This window comes from Trichechus manatus, unplaced genomic scaffold (assembly GCF_000243295.1).
Source record: "Trichechus manatus latirostris isolate Lorelei unplaced genomic scaffold, TriManLat1.0 scaffold00004, whole genome shotgun sequence".
NCBI lineage: Eukaryota > Metazoa > Chordata > Mammalia > Sirenia > Trichechidae > Trichechus > Trichechus manatus.
Genome location: NW_004443940.1, coordinates 6,731,071 through 6,752,160, shown reverse-complemented (window position 1 = coordinate 6,752,160; position 21,090 = coordinate 6,731,071). Strand labels below are relative to the sequence as shown.

At 41.9% G+C, this 21,090-nt stretch overlaps 2 pseudogenes; both read left to right on the top strand.

Annotated features, from left to right (window-relative positions):
* Positions 1–460: 460 nt before the first annotated feature.
* LOC101341530 (60S ribosomal protein L9 pseudogene) lies at positions 461–1,237 on the top strand (annotated as a pseudogene).
* Positions 1,238–13,608: 12,371 nt separating this feature from the next.
* On the top strand, positions 13,609–13,847 carry LOC111821162 (uncharacterized; annotated as a pseudogene).
* The last annotated feature ends 7,243 nt before the right edge of the window (positions 13,848–21,090 follow it).

Sequence of the window (21,090 nt, the reverse complement as noted above, 5' to 3'; positions counted from 1 at the left end):
AAGACTGGGAGAGAGTGGAGAAAAGAAGACAGAAGACGCCAAGGTATGTTGGTTTCAAGGCCACACCACAAGACTCTTTAAAGTACTTGTGTTTGTGTAGGAACTCAGAGAATATTTTAAGTCTTTCTTAGGATATATGCAGACCACACTTCTGTGGACATAAATTTCAAGTAGGACTGTGAGACATAGAAATGTGCTTTTTTTTTCCCCCCAAGGTTATTTTGCATTTCAGAATCTACCCTCATAATGAACTCCATCCTCAGGAAGATGAAAAGTCTAGTGTTTTCCCATCTGCAGCTGCTCCCATGGGGCACTTCACCAAGGCGGTGAGATTTACTGCACACAACCCACTTCTACTTTCCAAAACTCCAGAAGGTGCTTCTGCCTATTTGTTTTTCTCGTAAAATACCCAGATTAGCTTTCAAAACTGCAGCTAATCTTTGCCGCATCTCCAGCGAGAATGAAGACCATTCTCAGCAACCAGACAATCGACATTCCAGAAAATGTCCACATCACTCTGAAGGGACGCACGGTGATTGTGAAGGGCCCCAGCGGAATCTGGTGGAGGGACTTCAATCACGTTGATGTAGAACTCAGTCTCCCTGGTAGGAAAAAGAGGCTTCACACTGACCAACAGTAGGGAAATAGAAAGGAACTGGTTACGGTTCGCGCTATCTGTCGTCGTGTGCAGAACATGATCAAGGGTGTTATACTAGGCTTCCGTTACAAGACAAGGTCTGTGTATGCTCATTTCCCCATCAATGTTGTTATTCAGGAGAATGGGTCACTAGTTGAAAGATGAAACTTCCTGGGTGAAGAATACATCTGTAGGGTTCAGACGAGGCCCGGTGTTGCTTGTTCAGTATTTCAAGCCCAGAAAGATGACTTAATTCTTGAAGGAAACAACATTGAACTTGTATCAAATTCAGCTGCTTTCATTCAGCAAGCCATGACAGTTAAAAACAAGGATATCCCAAAATGTTTGGATGGTATCTATCTCTCTGAAGAAGGAACTGTTCAACAGGCTGATAAGTAAAATCTAAGAGTTGTCCAGCTATGGAAACAAGGCTGGAAGATTCCTAAGACCTATGGGTGATATTTTTACGATGCAATGAAATTCATCTTTTCAAAACAAAACAAACAAAAAAACTGCAGCTAAAATCTACAAGGAAGGCAAGGGTGGGCCACTGAATAATTATTACCTGCTCTGTCCCCAGTTTCCAAAGATATTCTCCCAGTCAGTAGCTTGTCTTTTCACTTTTTTTGGTAAAGCCTTTTGGTAAACCAATGTTTTTAACTTTTTTGAGGTTCCATTTATTTATTTTGTCTTTTGCTGTTTGTGCTTTTGTTATTATATAAGATAATCCACTGTCAAAAGCTAAGCCTGGCAGCATTGTCCCGGCATTGTCTTCTAAAAATTTTATGGTTTTAGTTTGCACATTTATGTCCTTAATCCATTTTGAATTTGTTTTTTTGTATGGTGTGAGGCATGGATCCTGTTTCATTCTTCTGCATGTGGAAATCCAATTTTTCCAGCACCATTTATTGAAGAGACTCTTCTTTCCCCATTGAATGGACTTAGCACCCTTGCCAAAAATCAGTTCGCCATAGACGTGGGTTTATTTCTGTACTCTCAATTCTATTCTATTTGTCTGTGTGTCTATTGTTATACCAGTACAAAGCTGTTTTGACTACCATGCCTGTATCATATGTTTCAAAATCATAAAGTGTGAATTCTCCTACTTTGTTCTTCTCTTTCAACATTGCTTTAGCTATTCAGGGCCTCTTGCCATTCTATATAAAGTTGAGGGTTGTTTTTCCATTTATGTAAGGAAAGCTGTTGGAATTTTTATCGGGATTGTGTTGAATCTATAGATCACTTTGGGTATTAGTATTGACATCTTAACAATATTAAGTCTTCTAATCCATGAACATGGAATATCTTTTTCATTTATTTAAGTCTTCTTTAATCTCTTTCAGCAGTGTTTTCTAATTTTCATTGTATATGTCCTTCACATCCCTGGTTAAATTTATTCCTAGGTATTTGATTCTCTTAGATGCTACTGTAAATGGAATTGTTTCCCTAATTTTGACCAGTGTATTTTTAAAATGGAATATAAGAGAACGGAAACCATCAACATGATTCACACATTGTAAGGCTGAGTAATGTTTCATGATGAAACTTTGGTAGTTCAGTGGTAGAATTCTCATCTTCCATGGGGGAGACCCACTTCAATTCCCAGCCAATGCACCTCATGTGCAGCCACCATCCATCTGTCAGTAGCGGCTTGTGTATTGCTTTGATGCTGAACAGCTTTCAGTGGAGCTTCCAGATTAAGAAAGACTAGGAAGAAAGGCCTGGTGAGTTACTTCTAAAATATCAGCCAACAAAAAGATCACAATGGTCCTATCTGCAGCTGATCATGGGGCAGGACCAGACAGCATTTCATTTCATTGTGCTTGGTGTTGCCAACTGTTTGGCAGCTAACAAGGGCAATGTCTCATCAAACTTGTTTCTATTATGTATGTGGGTGTCCCAAGTCACAGTGTAAAATATTCTTCTTACAGAGGATCGTTTTTAAAAAGTGAATAAAGCACTGGAGACTCAGTTATTTGGGACGTACTCTAAAAAGAAAGCTAGACTTAGGGATTCTGAAGCTTTCAGACAGTAAGTGGATTTACACCAAATAGAGAGTTGGGAGAATATCTCTGGAAACCGTATATCTGACAAGAACCTAATAACCAAAATATATATAAAACTTCAACAACTTAACAACAAAAAAACAAATAACCCAATTATAAAATGGGCAAAGGACATAGACATTTCACCAAAGAGGACATTCAAACAGCCACCAAACACATGCAAAGATGCTCGATATAATTAGCCATCAGAGAAATGCAAATCAAAACCACAATGAGATACCATTTCATTGGTATCTAATGAAATGAAATGATGGCTAATGGAGCCCTGGTGGCGTAGTGGTTAAGAACTCGGCTGCTAACCATAAAGGTTGACAGTTTAAATCCATCAGCTGCTACTGGAAACCCTATGGGGCAGTTCTAGTCTGTCCTATAGGGTCGCTGTGAGTTGGAATTGAATCGACTCAACAGCAACGGGTTTGGGTTTTTTTTTGTTTTTTTTTTGGTTTTAGGATAGCTAATAGGAGCCCTGGCGGCACAGTGGTTAAGCTCTCGGCTGCTAACAGGTTGACAGTTCAAACCCACCAGCTGCTCTGAGGGAGAAAGATGTGGCAGTCTGCTTTGTAAAGATTTACAGCCTTGGAAACCCCATGGGGTAGTTCTACTCTGTCCTATAGGGTTGCTATGAGTCAGAATCAATGTGACAAAGACTGAAAAAAAAAAAAAACAGAAAATAATAAATGTTGGCAAGGATGTGGGGAAATTGGAACTCTTATCCATTGCTGGTGAGAACGCAAAATGGCACAGTCATTGTAGAAAACAGCGTGGCAGTTCCTTAAAAAAGTAAAAATAGAACTACCACATGACCCAGCAATTCCACTCCTAGGTATATACCCAAAAGACTTGAAAGCAGAGACTTGTACACCAAAGTTCATTGCAGCACTATTCACAATAGTCAAAAGGTGGAAACAACTTACATGCCCATCAACAGATGAATGGATAAACAAAATGTAGTACACACATTCAGTGGAATACTACTCAGCCAACAGGAGAAATAAAGTCTCGATGTATGCTACAGTATGGATGGAGCTTGAAGACATTATGCTGAGTGAAACAAGTTAATCACAAAAGGACAAACATTGTATGACCTCACTTATATAAAAAGACAAGGCAAATGTATAAAGTTTATTAGTGGTTACCAGGGGTGGGAGGGAGGGGGAAGGGGGGGTTATTCCTTATGGAGTACTGAATTTTTATTTACGGTGATGTAAAAATTGCATTGATTAAGGGTAGGTTTGCACAGTCGATTACGGTAAGTGCAGTCAATAAGCTGCACACCTGTAAGAAGTTCAACTGGCCAAAGTGGTATGATAGATATATTTACTACAACAATAACAAGAACAACAAAAAGACCAACTGATGAGGCTGCTAACGTACAATCAAACACCTCAAAGGATTTGGATCCTTGGTTTGGAGGTTTAGGGTCATAGTTAATTGGCCTAATAACATGTTTAGTTGCTCTGTTTTACCCCCTAGTTCATTTCATACTGCCTGGGATCTTAAAAGCTTACAAGCAGCTATCCAAGGCACAACTGATTTCTATTTGCCTGGAGCAACAGAGGAAGAAGGAGAATCAGGAATAGAAAGAGGAAATGGAATGTGTGGCTAACTGCCTCCATGAACAACTGCCTCCTTTGCCATGAGACCAGAACTGGATGGTGGCTGGCTACCATTAGTGAACATTTTGATCAAAGATTCTGTAGAAGAATTCTGATCAACAAGAGGAAAACACAGAACAGAATTTTAAATTCTCATGGAATCCAAATTTTCTGGAGCCATTGAGGCTGGATGAACCCTTGAAACTATTGCCCTGAGAAAATCTTGAAATCTTAAACCAAAAACATCCCAAGTATTCTCAAAACTAAACAATAGTTTAGCTTAACTAGTAAAAAATGTCTGACTTGAGCATTATGCTCTTTAAGAATGATCTATAGGGGATCAAACTGATAACAGCAACTTGAAAGATTAGCTAGGAACCTTAAGGGGCAGTGAGTTTATGTTAATGGAGTAGGAACAACTCAGAAAAAAAGGGTGAGAATGGTTGCGCAACTTGAAGAATGTAATCATTGTCACTGAACTGTACACGTAGAAACTGTTGAATTGGTGTGTGTTTTGCTGTGTATGTTCTCAACAACAACAGCAAAATAAATAATTTTGTTAATTACAAAAAATACACTGGTTACAATCTACTGATTTCACAACCCACTCTTGGTTCAATGTGTACATTTTCATAAATGTCATGAATCTAACAGATACAAATCTAAGCAACATGAAGTATTTCTCAGTCTACTGTTGAAGACAAATACAGAAACATAATAGCGATAAAGCACAAATAATAATAGTACAAGCTCAAAAGAGTGTTCTAGAAGCAAAAGGGGAAAAAAACCCATATATTTTCTTTTCTTGGATAGGGTTTCATAGAGTAAGTAACATGTGAACTGAATCTTGAAGGATGCTCAGGAAGTCCCTGGTGGAGGCAAAAAACAATGTCAGAATGACCTGCTCTATGATGGGAGCTTCACAAGGCTAAGGACTAAGTTTTACTCATTTTTTTATTTAATTTCCTGTTCCTGACACCCAGTAGGTGCTTAGTAAGTGTTTGTTATAGGTTTACAAGGCAATTCTTCCAGAACCTTTTGGGCCCAACCCTATTTAGAGGTGACTCTAAGTTATGTAGCTTTTAGTTCTTATGTTTTATTTATTTTTTCACCACTTTTTACTTCTGTCATTGTAATGGTTAAGATTGTGTGTCATCTTGGCTGGGCCATGATTCTCAGTGTTTATATGTGATCACTCCCATGATTGAATATGCTGTGAGTAGCCAATCAGATGAAAAGGAGTTTCTTTGGGGGTATGGCCTGCATCTGAGTATAAGCAGAAGTTCTGGCTTTTTGCTCACTCTGGATCCTGCGGCTGCCTCCTGTCATCTCACCTCTGGTTCTTGGGACTTGAGCTGTCAGCTTATCTGTGGAACTTGGGATTCATCCATCTTCACAGCCTGTGAACGGAGCCCTGCTCTCTGACCTGCCACTCTTGAGATCGCCAGCTTCTGCAGCTGCGTGAATTGGGAGAGGCCTCTACCCTGATCTATGGACTTGGGACATTCTAGCCTCTACAATCGTGTGAGCTGTTTCCTTGAGATAAATCTCTCTCCATATATATTTATATGCTTTACTGGTTTGGCTTCTCTAGAGAACCCAGCCTAAGACAATCATTGTCTCTCTTTTTTTAGTTCATGCAACTAACTTTCATTGAGGGCATACTGTGAGTAATGTTAGAAACTAGGATCCAAACAGATTTCTACCGCTACAATCTGCCATGCTTGATTTTTAAGAAATTCGTCAGAAGGGACCCACCAGTCAAATCCACACTCTATCTTTGTTAGTCTTCCTCCTTGAATCCTTTGTCTGGTCTACATTTTCCTGCCTCAAGGATTCCCAATTCCATGTGCTTAATGTCTAGAGAAGTCAGGCCAGGGCTGCCTGCTCCATACTTCCTTTTCCTAGGCCTAACTGCCTCTCTTCTTCTTATCTAACTGAAGCCAAGAGGAGGGAACAAATGAATTTCTGGCCCCTTACACTCATACTCAGAAGGCTCTACTCCTTATGGGATGCTATGTGTGAAGTCACGTGTCCTCCCCAAGATTTCTGAAGATTCTTCCTGGGCACTTACACTTTGAGTCCCTGCTCTCCATGAACCCTTGATCTCACGTGTGCTCATTTCCTGTTTTCTCTGCCCCATTTTCAGGATTTCTCATTGACCCAACCCCAAGCCAAACCACAAGGCTTTTACCAAAGGTCTGGAGAGGTTTTAAATCACCCTCCATTGCCAAAGGGGTAATGGAGAGGGTTTATATCACCATATTTCTAGGTATTCTCCTCCAAAATATTACCTGCCTCTCTGTTCTCTGGGTGCAGGCATTCTCGCTTCTGGCACACCTTAAGAATAAATCACTTGTTTTATTATGTAGATAAGTTTAGAGTTCCCCTCCCTTTCACTTACAGGCCTCTCTCTGACTGTCCCAAACTCATCCATACTGGGTTAAATGGAATATTCATAAAAGGTTCCTCCAATTCAGTGATGTACTCTGGGTGGTGAGGGAGCATGGGAGTGGTCTTCCCCAGATACAGGAAATAACGAGGTGCCTTGTTGGTCAAGAATTTAAAAACAATAAAAGTCAGGTCTGCTCTTTATTATCACCATGCTCCAACAATTTGAAACAACATCAGTAATAAAATACTCTTTGCTGGGCCTGCTCCCACTTACCTTTGCCCACCCCACCCCACCTAATAAACATTGCTCTGTTTAAGAACATAAAAGTGGCCGGCACTTTGAAATGTCCATCTTTGTCATCATCCCCGCCAGGAAGATTTCTTTTTCCAAGCACGGGAAACTTCTTCTTTCCTGAGATTGTTTCCTCAATGGCTTTTGTGCTACCACTTTCTCCTGTTTTTTCTCCACTTTCTCTACCTACACTTCCTTAATCTCCATCCATTAAACCTCCTCCCCAAACCACCCAGGGAGCAGGCATGGTTAGTAGATTCTAAAGTGTTAGTTATAGGAGCAACTGTTGTCCAAACTCTGCCAAGCAAATGGAACTGGAGCGGATCTATAAAAGCACCACGTTGCAGAAAGGGATCCAAGGGCCAGCTATAGAAATGTGTCCAAAGTGGGAAATTGAGGTGAGCAAGAGGAGACAAGGTATGAGGAGAAGGCAAGGCTAGCCATTTGTGATGTGGGCGAAAGTAGTTCTCCTTAGGTCTGTTGTAGAAACATCTCACACAAGATTCTTGAGTAGGATTTCAGGAATGACACAAGATAAAGCCAAACATTCTGTGTCAAAATTATATTACTCCACAGTACAGTGGACATTGTGAGTCCTCTAGATGATAGAAGTGGCTGTGGGTTTCCAGGTTGGAAAGGTAAAGGAACAAAGGGAAGCACCAAGAGTAGGTGACTGACAATGTTAGCCTCTGGGTTCCTCCCTTATGCTCACTTTGATGTGGCACCTCATGCATCCCCCAAACAAAGCTTGTGTATCAGTGATGCCTAATCTCACTTGTGGTCGCTTAGGACAAAGTGGGCAGTTTGACCCACTCAACCACGGCTTGATCCATAAATTGTCTGATGGCTCAGTGTCATTCAAGGTCTTTACCCACAGGTGAGTGTCTGAAGAGCCTCTCTAGCACTAAGGACAGGGGCAGATGCAAGGCCCAGACCCGGGAACATAGACAGTGGTGCTGGTGGTGTCCAGGAGGGAATGGACACAGGAGCAATGCTGCCTCTTCCAGCACATGCACTTATAAATATAGGGCAAGGCTAACCACCCGCTCTGTGGACACTAACAAGAAAAGGGTCTGTTGCCCCCAGCTCTAGAGGTGAAAATCTCTGGTCCCTCCTTACCCTCAACTAGATTTATATTCAAAGAGACAGAGGCATTGGCCACTGTGACCCAACGTGCAGTAGACATATGAGGCCTTCCCAGAAGTGGACCCTCAGCACTGACTTTATTCCACCATAGGACTCATGTAGTATCTGGACATCCACACCTCCCCCGCTCCCTTCTCTGCCTCCCCACACATATTCCCCTTCACTAGAGTCTGAGCAGAGTAGCATTGGCTCCTGTTTGGCACATGACATCACCAAACGCACAGCTCCATGAAAGCAGGAGCATCCTGCAGAGTTCCCAAGAACCAGAGGGGCTGCTGGGCTGCAGAAGGGAAACAACCCATTTCTGTGTGTGTCCGTGTCTACTAACCAAAAGGTTGGAGGCTTGAGTCCACCCAGAGGTGCCTCGGAGGAAAGGCCTGGCAATCTACTTCCGAAAAAGCAGCCATTGAAAATCCCATGGAGCACAGTTCCACTCTCACACACAAGGGGCCGCCATGAGTCAGGGTCGACTTGATGACAACTGCCCAACCAAGGAAGAGATGAAAAACACCACAAGAAGAGGTCAAAATCACATATGCAGAAGGTATTCTAGTTAGATACTAGGGGAATAGTAAACCTTTGGAAATAAGGGGTCCTTAAAAAGACACAAAATCCAGAAGCTATAGAAAAATATTGATCTATTTGACTACTAAATTTTAAAATTATATGTCATAAGGGTTACCACGAAGAAAAACAAAATGTAACAACAACAACAACAAAAAAAACGGTAAAGCGGAAAAAATACTTTTAACACATACGGCAAACAGGTTAGTATACCTAATACACAAAGAGTGCCTGCAAATTGATTTCAAAACAGGCAAAGATTGTGAATGTGCACTTGATAAAGGAAGAAATACAAATAACCAAGAAGGCCACCAAAAGAAACTCAGTCTCACTAGCAGGGAAATGTAAATTAATATGAGAATGAAATAGCATTTTTCATGCCTGAGATTGGCAAATGTTTTTGAAGAGCTAACATGTTGAACTGGCAAAGAAGAAAGAAACAGGAACACCTACCTATCATCCATGCGAGTGACTTACTATAACATTTTGAAAGGTATTCTGATATTTTCTGATAAATTCTCAAATTCACATACCTATTGACCCAGATGTCACCTTGAAGACTAAGGTGTGCCTGACCCAACAAGCCGTGGTGTTTTCAATCCCTCCATATGCGTGTGAAAGCTGGATGATGAATAAGGACGACCGAAGAAGAACTGACACCTTTGAATTGCGGCGTCAGCAAGGGATATTGAGTATACCATGGACTGCCAAAAGAATGAACAAATCAGTCTTGGAAGAAGTACAATCAGAATGCTCCTTAGAAGCAAAGATGGTGAGACTACATCTCACATACTTTGGACATGTTATTGGGAGGAATCAGTCCCTGGAGAAGGGCATCATGCTTGGTAAAACAGAGGGTCAGAAAAAAAGAGGAAGACTCTCAACAAGATGGATTGACATAGTGGCGGCAACAATGGGCTCAAGCATAACAACGATTGTGAGGATGGCGCAGGACCAGTCAGTGATCGTTCTGTTGTACACGGGGTTGCTATGAGTCAGAACCGACTCACAGCATCTAACAACTCACCCAGAAATTTCATTTGAAGATCAATGAAACAAGCAATACTTACATACAAAACAATCATTGATTTTAGTGGCAAAAAAAAAAAAAGTAAAATTGTCAAAAGAAATTTTTCCATTACATGTGCCTGAGAGATGACAACACTGAATGAACACCATATTTTACTCCAACTAGTGGATAAAAGACATGAATTTGAGTGACTCTGCGAAGACAGATCCTAGCAGACCTATTGGAAGAACTTTCCTGACCAGTGAACAATGGAATAGACATAGGGACTCATTCAAACCTTAATTAGCATAACCAGCATGAACACCGACCCCTGTTCCTAGCACTTAAAACCACCAGTTACTGTCAGGTCCACTCATGGTGACTCCATGTGTGTCAGAGTAGAACTGTGCTCCCTAGGGGTTTTCATGGATGATTTTTCAGAAGTAGATCTCCAGGCTTTTCTTCCGAGATGCCACTGGGTCAACTCTAACCTCCGACCTCCAACCTTTCAGTTAGCAGATTGGCCTGTTAACCATTTGCACCACCCAGGGACTCCTTCCTAACACTTGAAAGCCACTAACTTTGCCTCTCACCAAACTTCTCAGTGAATTTCTTCACTGGTGTGCCTTCCTTGCCTAGCAGTTTAATACGCTTTGTACTTTTAGAGCTTTGGTGGTCTTCATTTTATTCTCTGATGGAATACATAAGACCCATGAGTTATGGTTTGGACAGACTGAGTTCTAGTGCCCATAAGATGCGTACTGGGGAGAAGAGCTTTGGGTCTCTGTCTAAAGCTGGGGGGAGTGGGGGGTGGGGAGGATGGGAAGCAGTAGACCAGGAAGCCATCAGTAAAAAAGGTCTTAACTGAAGCCACAGATAAGAATAAGATCCTGGTTAAATGAACAGTTGCCTCAGAAGATAAGAAGGCTTGGATGAGAGTTTTGGGGGATTATTGACATTTAAGGATTCTTTAAAAGATAGTGAAACAGAAAGTGTGAGTGGATAGGTGGTCGTTCAACTAAACCATCCTTTATTTACAGCTGGCCTCCAAGGTCCAGTGCCTCCCGTTACTGATAGATCTAAACTGCGTGTTTTTCTCCTTTCATGTCTGTAATTCCTCCTCCAGATCTCCTTCAGTAAACCAGGGAGCCACCTGACATCTCATGATTGAATAAGTAGATATTCCAGAAGTTCTCCATAAATTAGCACTATTGTCAAGCATTGATAAGGAAACGAGGCCTATGTTTCAGGGAGGAATCTCAATACTCAGATTCATGTAAAAAATAATAACTTCATTTAGATGTAACTCGACTTAATTTCTCTTTGGAGCCACACCACCACCACCATCACCACCACCACCACCACCACCACCACCACCATCGCCACCACTGCATCAGAAGAGTGGAAATTTAATCTCAATATATTCAGGTTCACCCCATCCGATTCTCCAGCTGTGGCTAAATTCTGAACAGTTTATACAGTGCCAAGGCCAGAGAGTCCCATACAGACTTAGAGTATTCTGTTCATTGTCCCCTATGATCCTTTGGCAATGAATTGTTCCACCTTAGTCCTTTCAGGTGAAGCAGCGGCTCTTTGCTTCCTCTGTGCTATTGTTGAGAATTAAAAATCAATTCTCCTAAACACAATGTGGTATATACATACAATGGAATACTGCTCTGCCATAAGGAAAAATGAAGCCCTGATACCTGCCATAACATGGGTGAACCTTGAAAACGTTACGCTGAGTGAAATAAGTCAAGCACAAAAGGACAAATATTGTATGATCGCACTTATATGAAATAACGAGAATAAACAAATGTATAGAAATCAGAGTTTAATAGTGGTTGCCAGGAGTGGGAGGGAAGTGGAAGGGGGGAGTCATTATTTCGGTAGCACTGAGTTTGAGTTTTTTAAGGGGATGGGAAATCTGGCAACGGATGTTGGTGATGGTTGTACAACATGATTTATGTAATTGGTCTCACCGAATTGTACATGTGAAAAATGTTGAAACGGCAAATGTCATGTTATTTATATTTTTACAAAAAATTTAAAAAGTGAAAAAAAAAAATGATTCCCCTGCAGGGCTATCACTGCCTGCTCACTGGTCTTAAATCCCCTAAGATCTCTCTGGGATCTCACTGCTTGGGAGACACTGAGCTTCTGTTAAGGGTGATGGGAAAAGTTGGAAACAGATAATGGCAAAAGTTTCACAACACGATGAATACAATTAATGTCACCAAATTGTACATGGGAGTCTCTGGGTGGCATAAATGGTGCTGGACTGCTAACCAGAGGTTGGAGTAAGGCCTGGTGATCTGCTTCCAAAAAGTCCCAGCCTTGAAAACCCTATGGAGCAGTTCTACTCTGCACACATGGGGTCCTGATGAGTTGGAATCAACTTGATGGCAACCAACAGCAACAGATTTGTGCATGTGAAGAATGTTGAAATGGCAAATGTTTTGTTACACACATAATACCACAATTAAAAAAAAAAAAATTCTCTGGAGTCCTACTGCCTTTTGCACTCCCCCAGGAGAACCCCCCGGGAACTCTGCCCAGATGGCACAGTGCACAGTCCCTCACTTGACCCACCCAATGTTCTCGGCCTCTGAGGCTCGGGAACCTCTGCAAGACTATCCACAGCTGCGCAGATTCACCTTATGTCCATTTCTTTCTAGAATCTTTCCAACCCTTCAGACTCTAGCACCAGACTTCCCCCCATCACGCCCAAGGGAATGCTTAACATTTATGAATTTTGACTCCAAAACACTCCCTCTATTGTATGTTTACTCTCAGAGGCAACTAACGTAATCTCCTTAGTAAATTGGGGTGTTAGCCAGAGACAAGCAAACTCTTTTCTGCTGTCAGTCTCCTTTCCCGAGGCAATGAATTAAAACTCTGCCATCTTCTTGAATGGAAGTGGTTGGGGGAGGGGAAGTTTAAAAAATAAAAAAGGAACTATACTGGGGAGAAAAAAATCAATTATTATTTCAAAATTCTAATATTTGTGTTTATCTGTTTTGCTTCAGAAGCAGGCCTTGCATCTCTAGTCCAGATGACTCCACTGTACCCCAGACTCTTAACTACAAACACACCATCTCCACTTAGGTATCTAAGAAATACAATGATATTACATAAGTTTTGTTATTTTGAGCTTTAAAAATTTCCATTGACATTGAACCCCTGCCATGGAGGAGGATTAGAAATAACCGAAAATTACACTTCAAGAAACCATACCTGGTTTACGCCCATGGAAGGTAACATCAGCCTTCTGTGTCTCCTCATCCCCGACAAGAGCCCTTCACCAGCTGGGTATCTGGGATCTTGTGTGTTTAGGAGCTCCAGGGCAGAGGAAGAACTGCCTACCGTGGTTAGGGTAGTTATCAGTTGGATGATAACAGCTGCTACTGGTACTATCAGAGCCCCGGTGGCCCGCAGTGCTTAAGAGCTCGGCTGCTAATCAAAAAGGTCAGCAGTTGAAATCCACCAGCCGCTCCTTGGAAACCCTATGGGGTAGTTCTACTCTGTCCTGCAGGGTCGCTATGAGTTTGAATCGACTCCACGGCAACTTTTTTTTTTTAGCGTTGCTATGCTAATTAGGAACTTTGTGATTTAATAGAGTCCAAAGCGTTTTTTAAACTTGCGGAGTGTAATTATAACAAATACTTTTATCTAAAGGGTAGTTCAAGTGGTGCAGTGGTTAAGTGTTCCGCTGCTAACCAAAAGGCAGACAGTTTGAATCCACCAGCCGCTTCTTGGAAACCACATGGGGCAGTTCCACTCTGTTCTACAGTCAGAATCCACTTGACAGCAGTGGGTTTGGTGTTTTGGTTTTCACAACATAATAATCTATCAACAAGTAGGAGTGGGCTTCCTACTCCCAACAGAGGCAAATGACAGAGTTGAAGACATATTTCCAGGGATCATTTCTATAGTATATTTATTACTGGAGAAGTGTTTCTGAACATGTGGGGCAGTGGAAACACCAACGATGAGTTGTACTGCTCTCTCCTGAGCCTGAAGTGCTCTCTCCTGAGCGTAAAGTTGGCAAGTGGTGCCACTTGGTGGTGGCTACTGCTTACTGCTGATGAGCCTTTTAAAATCCTTTGGGAAGGATAAGACTGGGAGAGCACAAGCTGAAGGAAGCACTTCTTTCTTCTTCTTCTTGTTTTTTTTTTTTTTTTAATTGTGCTTTAGGTGAAAGTTTACAGCTCAATTTAATTTCTCATACAAAAATTTATACACATATTGTTATATGACACTAGTTACAGTCCCTATAATGTGACAGCACACTCCTTCTTTCCACCACAAGTTTCCCATGTCCGTTCAACAAGCTCCTAACCCTTTTGCCTTCTCATCCCACCGCCGGACAGGAGCCGCCCATGTAGTCTCATGTATTTGCTTGAACTAAGAAGCACACTCTTTACAAGTATTATTTTATGTCCCATAGTCCAGTCTAATCTTTGTCTGAAAGATTGGCTTCAGGAATGGTTTTCATTCTGGGTGAACAGAGTCCTGGGGCCATGTCTTCAAGGGTTCCTCTAGTCTCAGTCAGACTATTAAGTCTAGTCTCTTTACGTGAACTTGGGTTCTGTACTTCACTTTTCTCCTACTCCATCAGGGACTGTCTGTTGTGTTCCCTGTCAGGGCGGTCATTGGTGGTAGCTGGGCACCATCTAGTCCTTCTGTCTCAGGCTGATGGAGTCTCTGGTTTATGTGGCCCTTTCTGTCTCTTGGGCTAATATTTTCCTTGTGTCTTTGGTGTTCTTCATTCTTCTTTGCTCCAGGTGGGTTGGGACCAATTGACGCATCTTAGGTGGCTGCTCACAAGCTTTTGAGACCCCAGACGCCACTCACCAAAGTGGGATGCAGAACATTTTCTTAATAAACCTTATTATGCCAATTGACCTAGATGTCCCCCAAAACCATGGTCCCCAGATCCCAGCCCCTGCTACTCTGTCAAGGGAAGCATTTCTTATGTGATTTTTTGCCTTTTTCTTCTTCAGTCTTGTGGTTCATTTCTTTCACTTTTCAGTAAATGGAAAGGTGAGTATCTGATATCTTTTTTAACTTTCTTATGGCAATATTACGGATAGATGTCTTCCATAATAAAACTCTCAAAAAAGATAAATTGAAGGCTAAACTTCTTCTCAGCTACCCATCTTTTACCAAAAACTTCCTTTCTCAGGTGAAGCAGTTCATCTTTCATCTCTACTTATTTTTATATGTCCTGATAACAATATATGATATCATTTTATGTTTGAACCTGTATGTTCTCACTGAACATCCACATCAGTACATATATATCTAATTTTTAACAGTTGAGTAATATCTTAAGATATGAATATTCCATTGTACATTATCATGCTGGGTAAAGTAGACAAGTCAGCAAAAAAGAGAAAGACCCTCAATGGGTGGCTGCAACAATGGGCTCAAGCATAACAGTGATTGTGAGGATGGTGCAGGACTGGGCAGTACTTCATTCTGTTGTACATGGGGTCACTATGAGTCAGAATAGACTTGTCAGCACCTAACAACATGGTATGTTCAGTCATCATTGTGCCGTTCTATAGTTAGCCATTTATGAATGTTTAGGTTTCTTCTAATTCTTTGCTGTAACAAGCAGCGCTACAATGAACATTCTTGTGTTGTCTTGTGCACATCTGTGTTTTCTTTGGGGATAGATAAGATGCGGAATTACCGAGTCTGTATGTATACTTTAAGTCCTAGGCTACTGTCAAATTTCCTTCCAATTCAGCACTGAAATTTTATACTCTGTCAAGAGTGTGTGGAGGAATATCTTGTCTCTGCTCCTATATTCTCTGTTTTTCATCGGGAGAAAGGAAAAAAAATTGCTACTCTAATTTTAATTCCCCTGATTACCAACTAGATTGAAATAATTTTCATATTTCATGGTCATTCCTATTTTTTCCTCTGTAAATAGCTATGAATATGTTTTATCCAGCTCAGTATTGGATGCTCTGGAGATTAATCCAGAATTGTACGTGTGTTTTTTATTCGCATGTAGGAGTTCTTTGTATGCTCCGGAGATTAATCCTTTATCTGTTAGACTCATCTAGTCTTTTAATTTTTTTTATGGTATTCTGTGTCATACAGAAGTTTTCAAGGTTGATATAGTCAGGTTTAACAATCTCTACTTTCCAGGTTTTTGCATTTGTGTATTAAGAGGACTTTTACATACCTTTTATATTTTCTTCTAAGGCTTTATAATTTTTACATTGATTTCTTTAACCATCAGGAATATACTTCTATAAATGGCTTAAGGATCTATCTAAACTGTTCTGCCATTTGTATAGGCACTCTTTGTTGAGTAGTTTGCCTTTCTAAACTGATTTGAAAAGGCACATCTCTCATATATTAAATTTCCATATAGATCGGGATCTCAAGCTCAGAAGAGATGTCTTGACTAGAGATGCAAGTTTGGGAGAAATTGGCATTTGTATGACATTTGAAGCTTGCAAGTGAAATAAAATCCCCAGTGTCACTGAAATAAGTCTCCCAATGTGTAGAGAGAGAAGACGAAAATACAGAAGATCAAGCCACAATTAGAGGAGACAGGAAATGAGGTAGAGATATGACTTCTGCTGCATCTAGGTCCCTGGGGAAGCTGCACTCCCACCCTAAGAGGGTATAGAAGCCCCATCAAGGGCACAGGTGCCTGCCTCCAGGTTTGGTTCAGGTCATCCCCTGATGGCTCTGGCCCCTTGACTTCCCTAGGTCTCTGGCCATTTAGCTCGTTTCCAGCGTCCCTTGTGGGGAGAGAGGTTAGTTTTTACAACTCTTGACATTTCATGCACGCAGGCTATGGACATTAACAATCACATGATGCTGGAACCATCCTTCACAAATGCATAACTGTCCTTTTCAAAAGGCCAATAGCATCTCCTTTGCGGGACCTTGGAAGAATGATTGGTAAGAAAGCTATTGCAAATGTACAGGAGAAATGATGAAGTTCTGAACTACAGAAGTGGCCAAGCATCCATCCAGAGGAGGGCATGTATATAAGGAATATTTATGAAGTAAAATGAGCCAGGCTTGGTCTTGATTGGATTATCCAGGGTAAGTGAGAGGGAAGCATCATCGAGGATTTCCAAGGCTGCAGTTTGGGCAACTTGGTAGCTGAGGATTTCACTCATCACAACAGAAATACAGGAGGAGCTCTGAGTACATAGAAAAAGATTAATTCAGTTTGGGACATGGTGAATTTGAGGTATCTATGCGAGATCATGTGGAGATGCCCAGCAAGCCCAGACTCTCTGAACATGTAAGAAAAAGCATGGAAACATACCCCATGCAAGAGACTGAGAAGGAGCAGCTAGGTTTGGGAATCACTCATTGGCTACACATCCGTTTGGATTAAGAGCACCTGGGGGAAATGTCCCAGCAACATACATTCGCACTGGTCATCAAAGGCCAGCAATGCCGCTGGGACTGCCCCACCTGTGGCCAAGTTCCTTCCCAAGTGAAGCCCACCTGACACAGGAGGATCCACCTAGGGATAACCTGGGGCTGACCCTGACTCTCTGTGGGCCTCTCTCAGGCCCCTGACTGGGCCAGACACTGCAGGTCCTCCCTGATGTGGAGCTGAACTAAACTTTGGCAAGCTGAGCGTAAATTCCATAAAACTGGAGCCCTGACATCCTCTGTCTCTCCTGGAGGAAAGAGCAGGGTCCAGGCCATACCATACCTTTTGGTGATGGAGGAGGAACTAATCACCAAGTTTTATCCAGTGATAGTGGCTGCGGGGAGGTGCTGGGGGACATTTAAACCACAATCACCTCTCACTTATCTCCTTCAAGGAGATACATTTGATATGGATTATGATTTTTTTTTAATGCTATGTCAAACCAAAAACCAAACCTGTTCCCTTCAAGTCAATTCCGGCTCATAGCGACCATATAGGTCAGAGTAAAACTTCCTCACAGGGTATCCAAGAAGTGGCTGGAGGATATGAACTGCCAACCTCTTGGTTAGCAGCCAAGTTCGCAACCACTGTGCCACCAGGGCTCCATGCTATGTCAAACCAAAACCAGACCAAACCCATTGCCATTGAGTCGATTCCAATTCATAGTGATTCCATAGGGTTTCCAAGGCTGTAAATCTCTATGGAAGCAGACTGCCACGTCTTTCTTCCATGGAGCCACTGATGGTTTTGAACAGCGACCTTTTGGTTAGCAGTTAATCGCTTGTAACCACTGCACCACCTGGGGTCCTTATGCTATGTCAAACTGTCAGCAAATACAGCTTCAAGCTCCCCTTACTGGCAAATTGCTAACTCTTCTTTCGAGGATAATCTGGGGCTTCCACTAATCCATCACTATTGCTTCATCAAGCTCACATTTGGCTCTCAGCTGAAAGAGATTTACCTGGGACTGGCTGTCAGGCTGTGGCCTGTGGATGAGACATGTGCCTTGCTCTTCATTCCTAACAAATACTACTTGATGTCATTCAGGAGGCTAACACCTTGGTTTCTTTATTTTACCTGGTTGAGGATTTCCTTTCTGCTGGTTGTCAATAAAGGTGCAGGTACAATTTAGTATACATAACTAGTGTGTTGTTGTTGTTAGTGGCCGTCAGGTTCATTCTGACTCATGGTAACCCATGAGTGCACAGTAGAACTGTGCTCCACAGGGCTTTCAAAGTTCTGGGAAGGTTCAAATCGTCAGTCTTAAAGCTCGTAGTCAGGTGCTTAACCTTTGCATTACCCAGGAACTCCCTTTCTGGAATGCTCTTTAGGTTTCCAGTCTCAATCTCTCATTCATTTGACTCCTGGTGTAAGTGAAGGGGTTTGAGTGTAGTCCTAAGGACATCCACCTTCTCCTTCCCACTGCAAATCATGGTAGAGAGCCATGACTGAAGACAAGTCTTCAATGGACATTTCAAGGAGGGCTTTCCAGAGGGGTGGCACTTATGTAGAATTAAAAACAAAAAACCAAACCCACTGCCGTTGAGTCCATTCCAACTCATAGCAACCCTATAGGACAGAGTAGAACTGCCCCATAGTATTTCCAAGGAATGGCTGGTGGATTTGAACTGCCAACATTTTGGTTAGCAGCCGAGCTCTTCTAAAGGCTTGTTTACTGTTTGCTAGCACTCCTGCAAAGGGAGCCCTGGTGGCACAATGGTTAAGAGCTCAGACCTTTGGCTGCTAACCAAAAGGTTGCTGGTTCAAATCCACACACCCCCCCCCCCCAAGAAAAAGACCTGGCTATCTGCTCACATGAAGACTACAGCCAAGAAAACTCTATGGGACAGTTCTACTCTGTCACCGTGGGTCAAAATCGACTTAACGGCACTTAATAACAATAGCGCTCTTAAGTAGTTTCTTAAACATCTTTGCTCATTTTTTCAAAATGCAGTTCTCCCCAGTTAAAGCTGCAGATTCCTATGCTTTACTGCAGAACCAGTCCATCTGCTCTCTGAGGGTGGGGCTTAGGAATCTCCAGGTTAAACAAACACTCATACTGATTAAGTCCACAAAATTTGAGAACCACTGATTCTTAAGTCCACAAAATTTGAGTCGGAATTTTTATAATAAATAAATTAACATCAGGTTGTATTTAATTCAGCCTCAGAAAGATCTCAGAGTTAGATCTGTCTTTTGTTTTTAACCACCAAAAGCATTTCTTCCAATGTCATCTCAGCCAGACACTCAAGTTGTAAAACAGAGGAGAGCAGAGCAGCTCTAGTTGGGTGGGAAGGTGTCCCACCCACTGACTCCCGCCTTCCGCAAACCTTCTTCCCTGTGCTGAAAAGCACAAACCTACTGGTCTTATATCCTTTCATCATATCTATTCAATCTGTATGCTGAGCAAATAAGCCGAGAAGCTGGGCTATATGAAGAAGAATGGGTTATCAGGATTGGAGGAAGACTCATTAACAACCTGCATTATGCAGATGATATAACCTCGCTTGCTAAAAGTGAAGGGGACTTGAAGCACTTACTGATGAACATCAAAGACCACAGCCTTCAGTATGGATTATACCTCAGCATAAAGAAAACAAAAATCCTCACAACTGGACCAATAAGCAACATCATGATAAAAACAGGGAAAAAAATTGAAGTTGTCAAGGATTTCATTTTACTTGGATCCACAATTAATACCCATGGAAACAGCAGTCAAGAAATCAAAAGATGCATTGCATTGGGCAAATCTGCTACAAAAGACCTCTTTCAAGTGTTTAAAAGAATGCAAAGATGTCCCCTTGAAGACTAAGGTGCACCTGACCCAAGCTATGGTATTTTCAATCGCATCATATGCATGCAAAAGCTGAACAATGAATAAGGAAGACTGAAGAAGAATTGATGCCTTTAAACTGTGGTGTTAGCGAAGAATACTGAATATACCCTAGACTGCCAAAAGAATGAACAAATCTGTCTTGGAAGAAGTACAACCAGAATGCTCCTTAGAAGCAAAGATGGCAATACTATATCTCACATACTTTGGACATGTTATCAGGAGGGATCAGTCCCTGGAAAAGGACATCACGCTTGGTAAAGTACAGGGTCAGCGAACAAAACGAAGACCCTCAATGAGATGGACTGACACAGTGGCTGCAACAATGGGCTCAAGCATAACAACGATTGTGAGCATGGCACAAGACTGGGCAGTGTTTCTTTCTGTGGTACATAGGGTCGCTATGAGTCAGAACCGACTCGACAGCACCTAACAACTCAACAACAACTGGTTTAATAGACCTGGTTTGAATCAAACAATCATTTAGCAGAGTGAAAGTGACCTTGGACAAGTTACTGAACTCTGTTCTTTCTATAAATTGGGAATTATACTATGTCATGGTTTGAATTATGTCCCCCCAAAAATGTGTGTATCAATTTGGCTGGGCCATGATTCCCAGAATTGTGTCGTTGGCCTCCATTTTGTGATTGTAATTTTATGTTAAAGAGGATTAGGGTGGGATTGTAACACCACCCTTACCCAGGTCAAATCCCTGATCCAATGTAAAGGGAGTGTCCCTAGGGTGTGGTCTGCACCATCTTTTACCTTACAAGAGATAAAAGGAAAGGGAAGCAAACAAAGAATTGGGGACCTCATACCATCAAGAAAGCAGTGCCCGGAGCAGACTGCATCCTTTGTACTGGGGTCCCTACACTGAGAAGCTCCTAGTCTGGGGGAACACTGGTAAGAAGGCCGAGGAGAGAAAGCCCTCCCCTGGAGCTGACACCCTGAATTTGGACTTTTAGCCTACTTTACTGTAAGGAAATAAACTTCTCTTTGTTAAAACCATCCACTGATGGTATTTCTGTTATAACAGCACTAGATAACTAAGACATACTACCTAACATACAAAATTCTTGTGTGGGAGGTCTTCACCTGAAGGCACTCTTGTTGGCTGGGTGCCAAGGC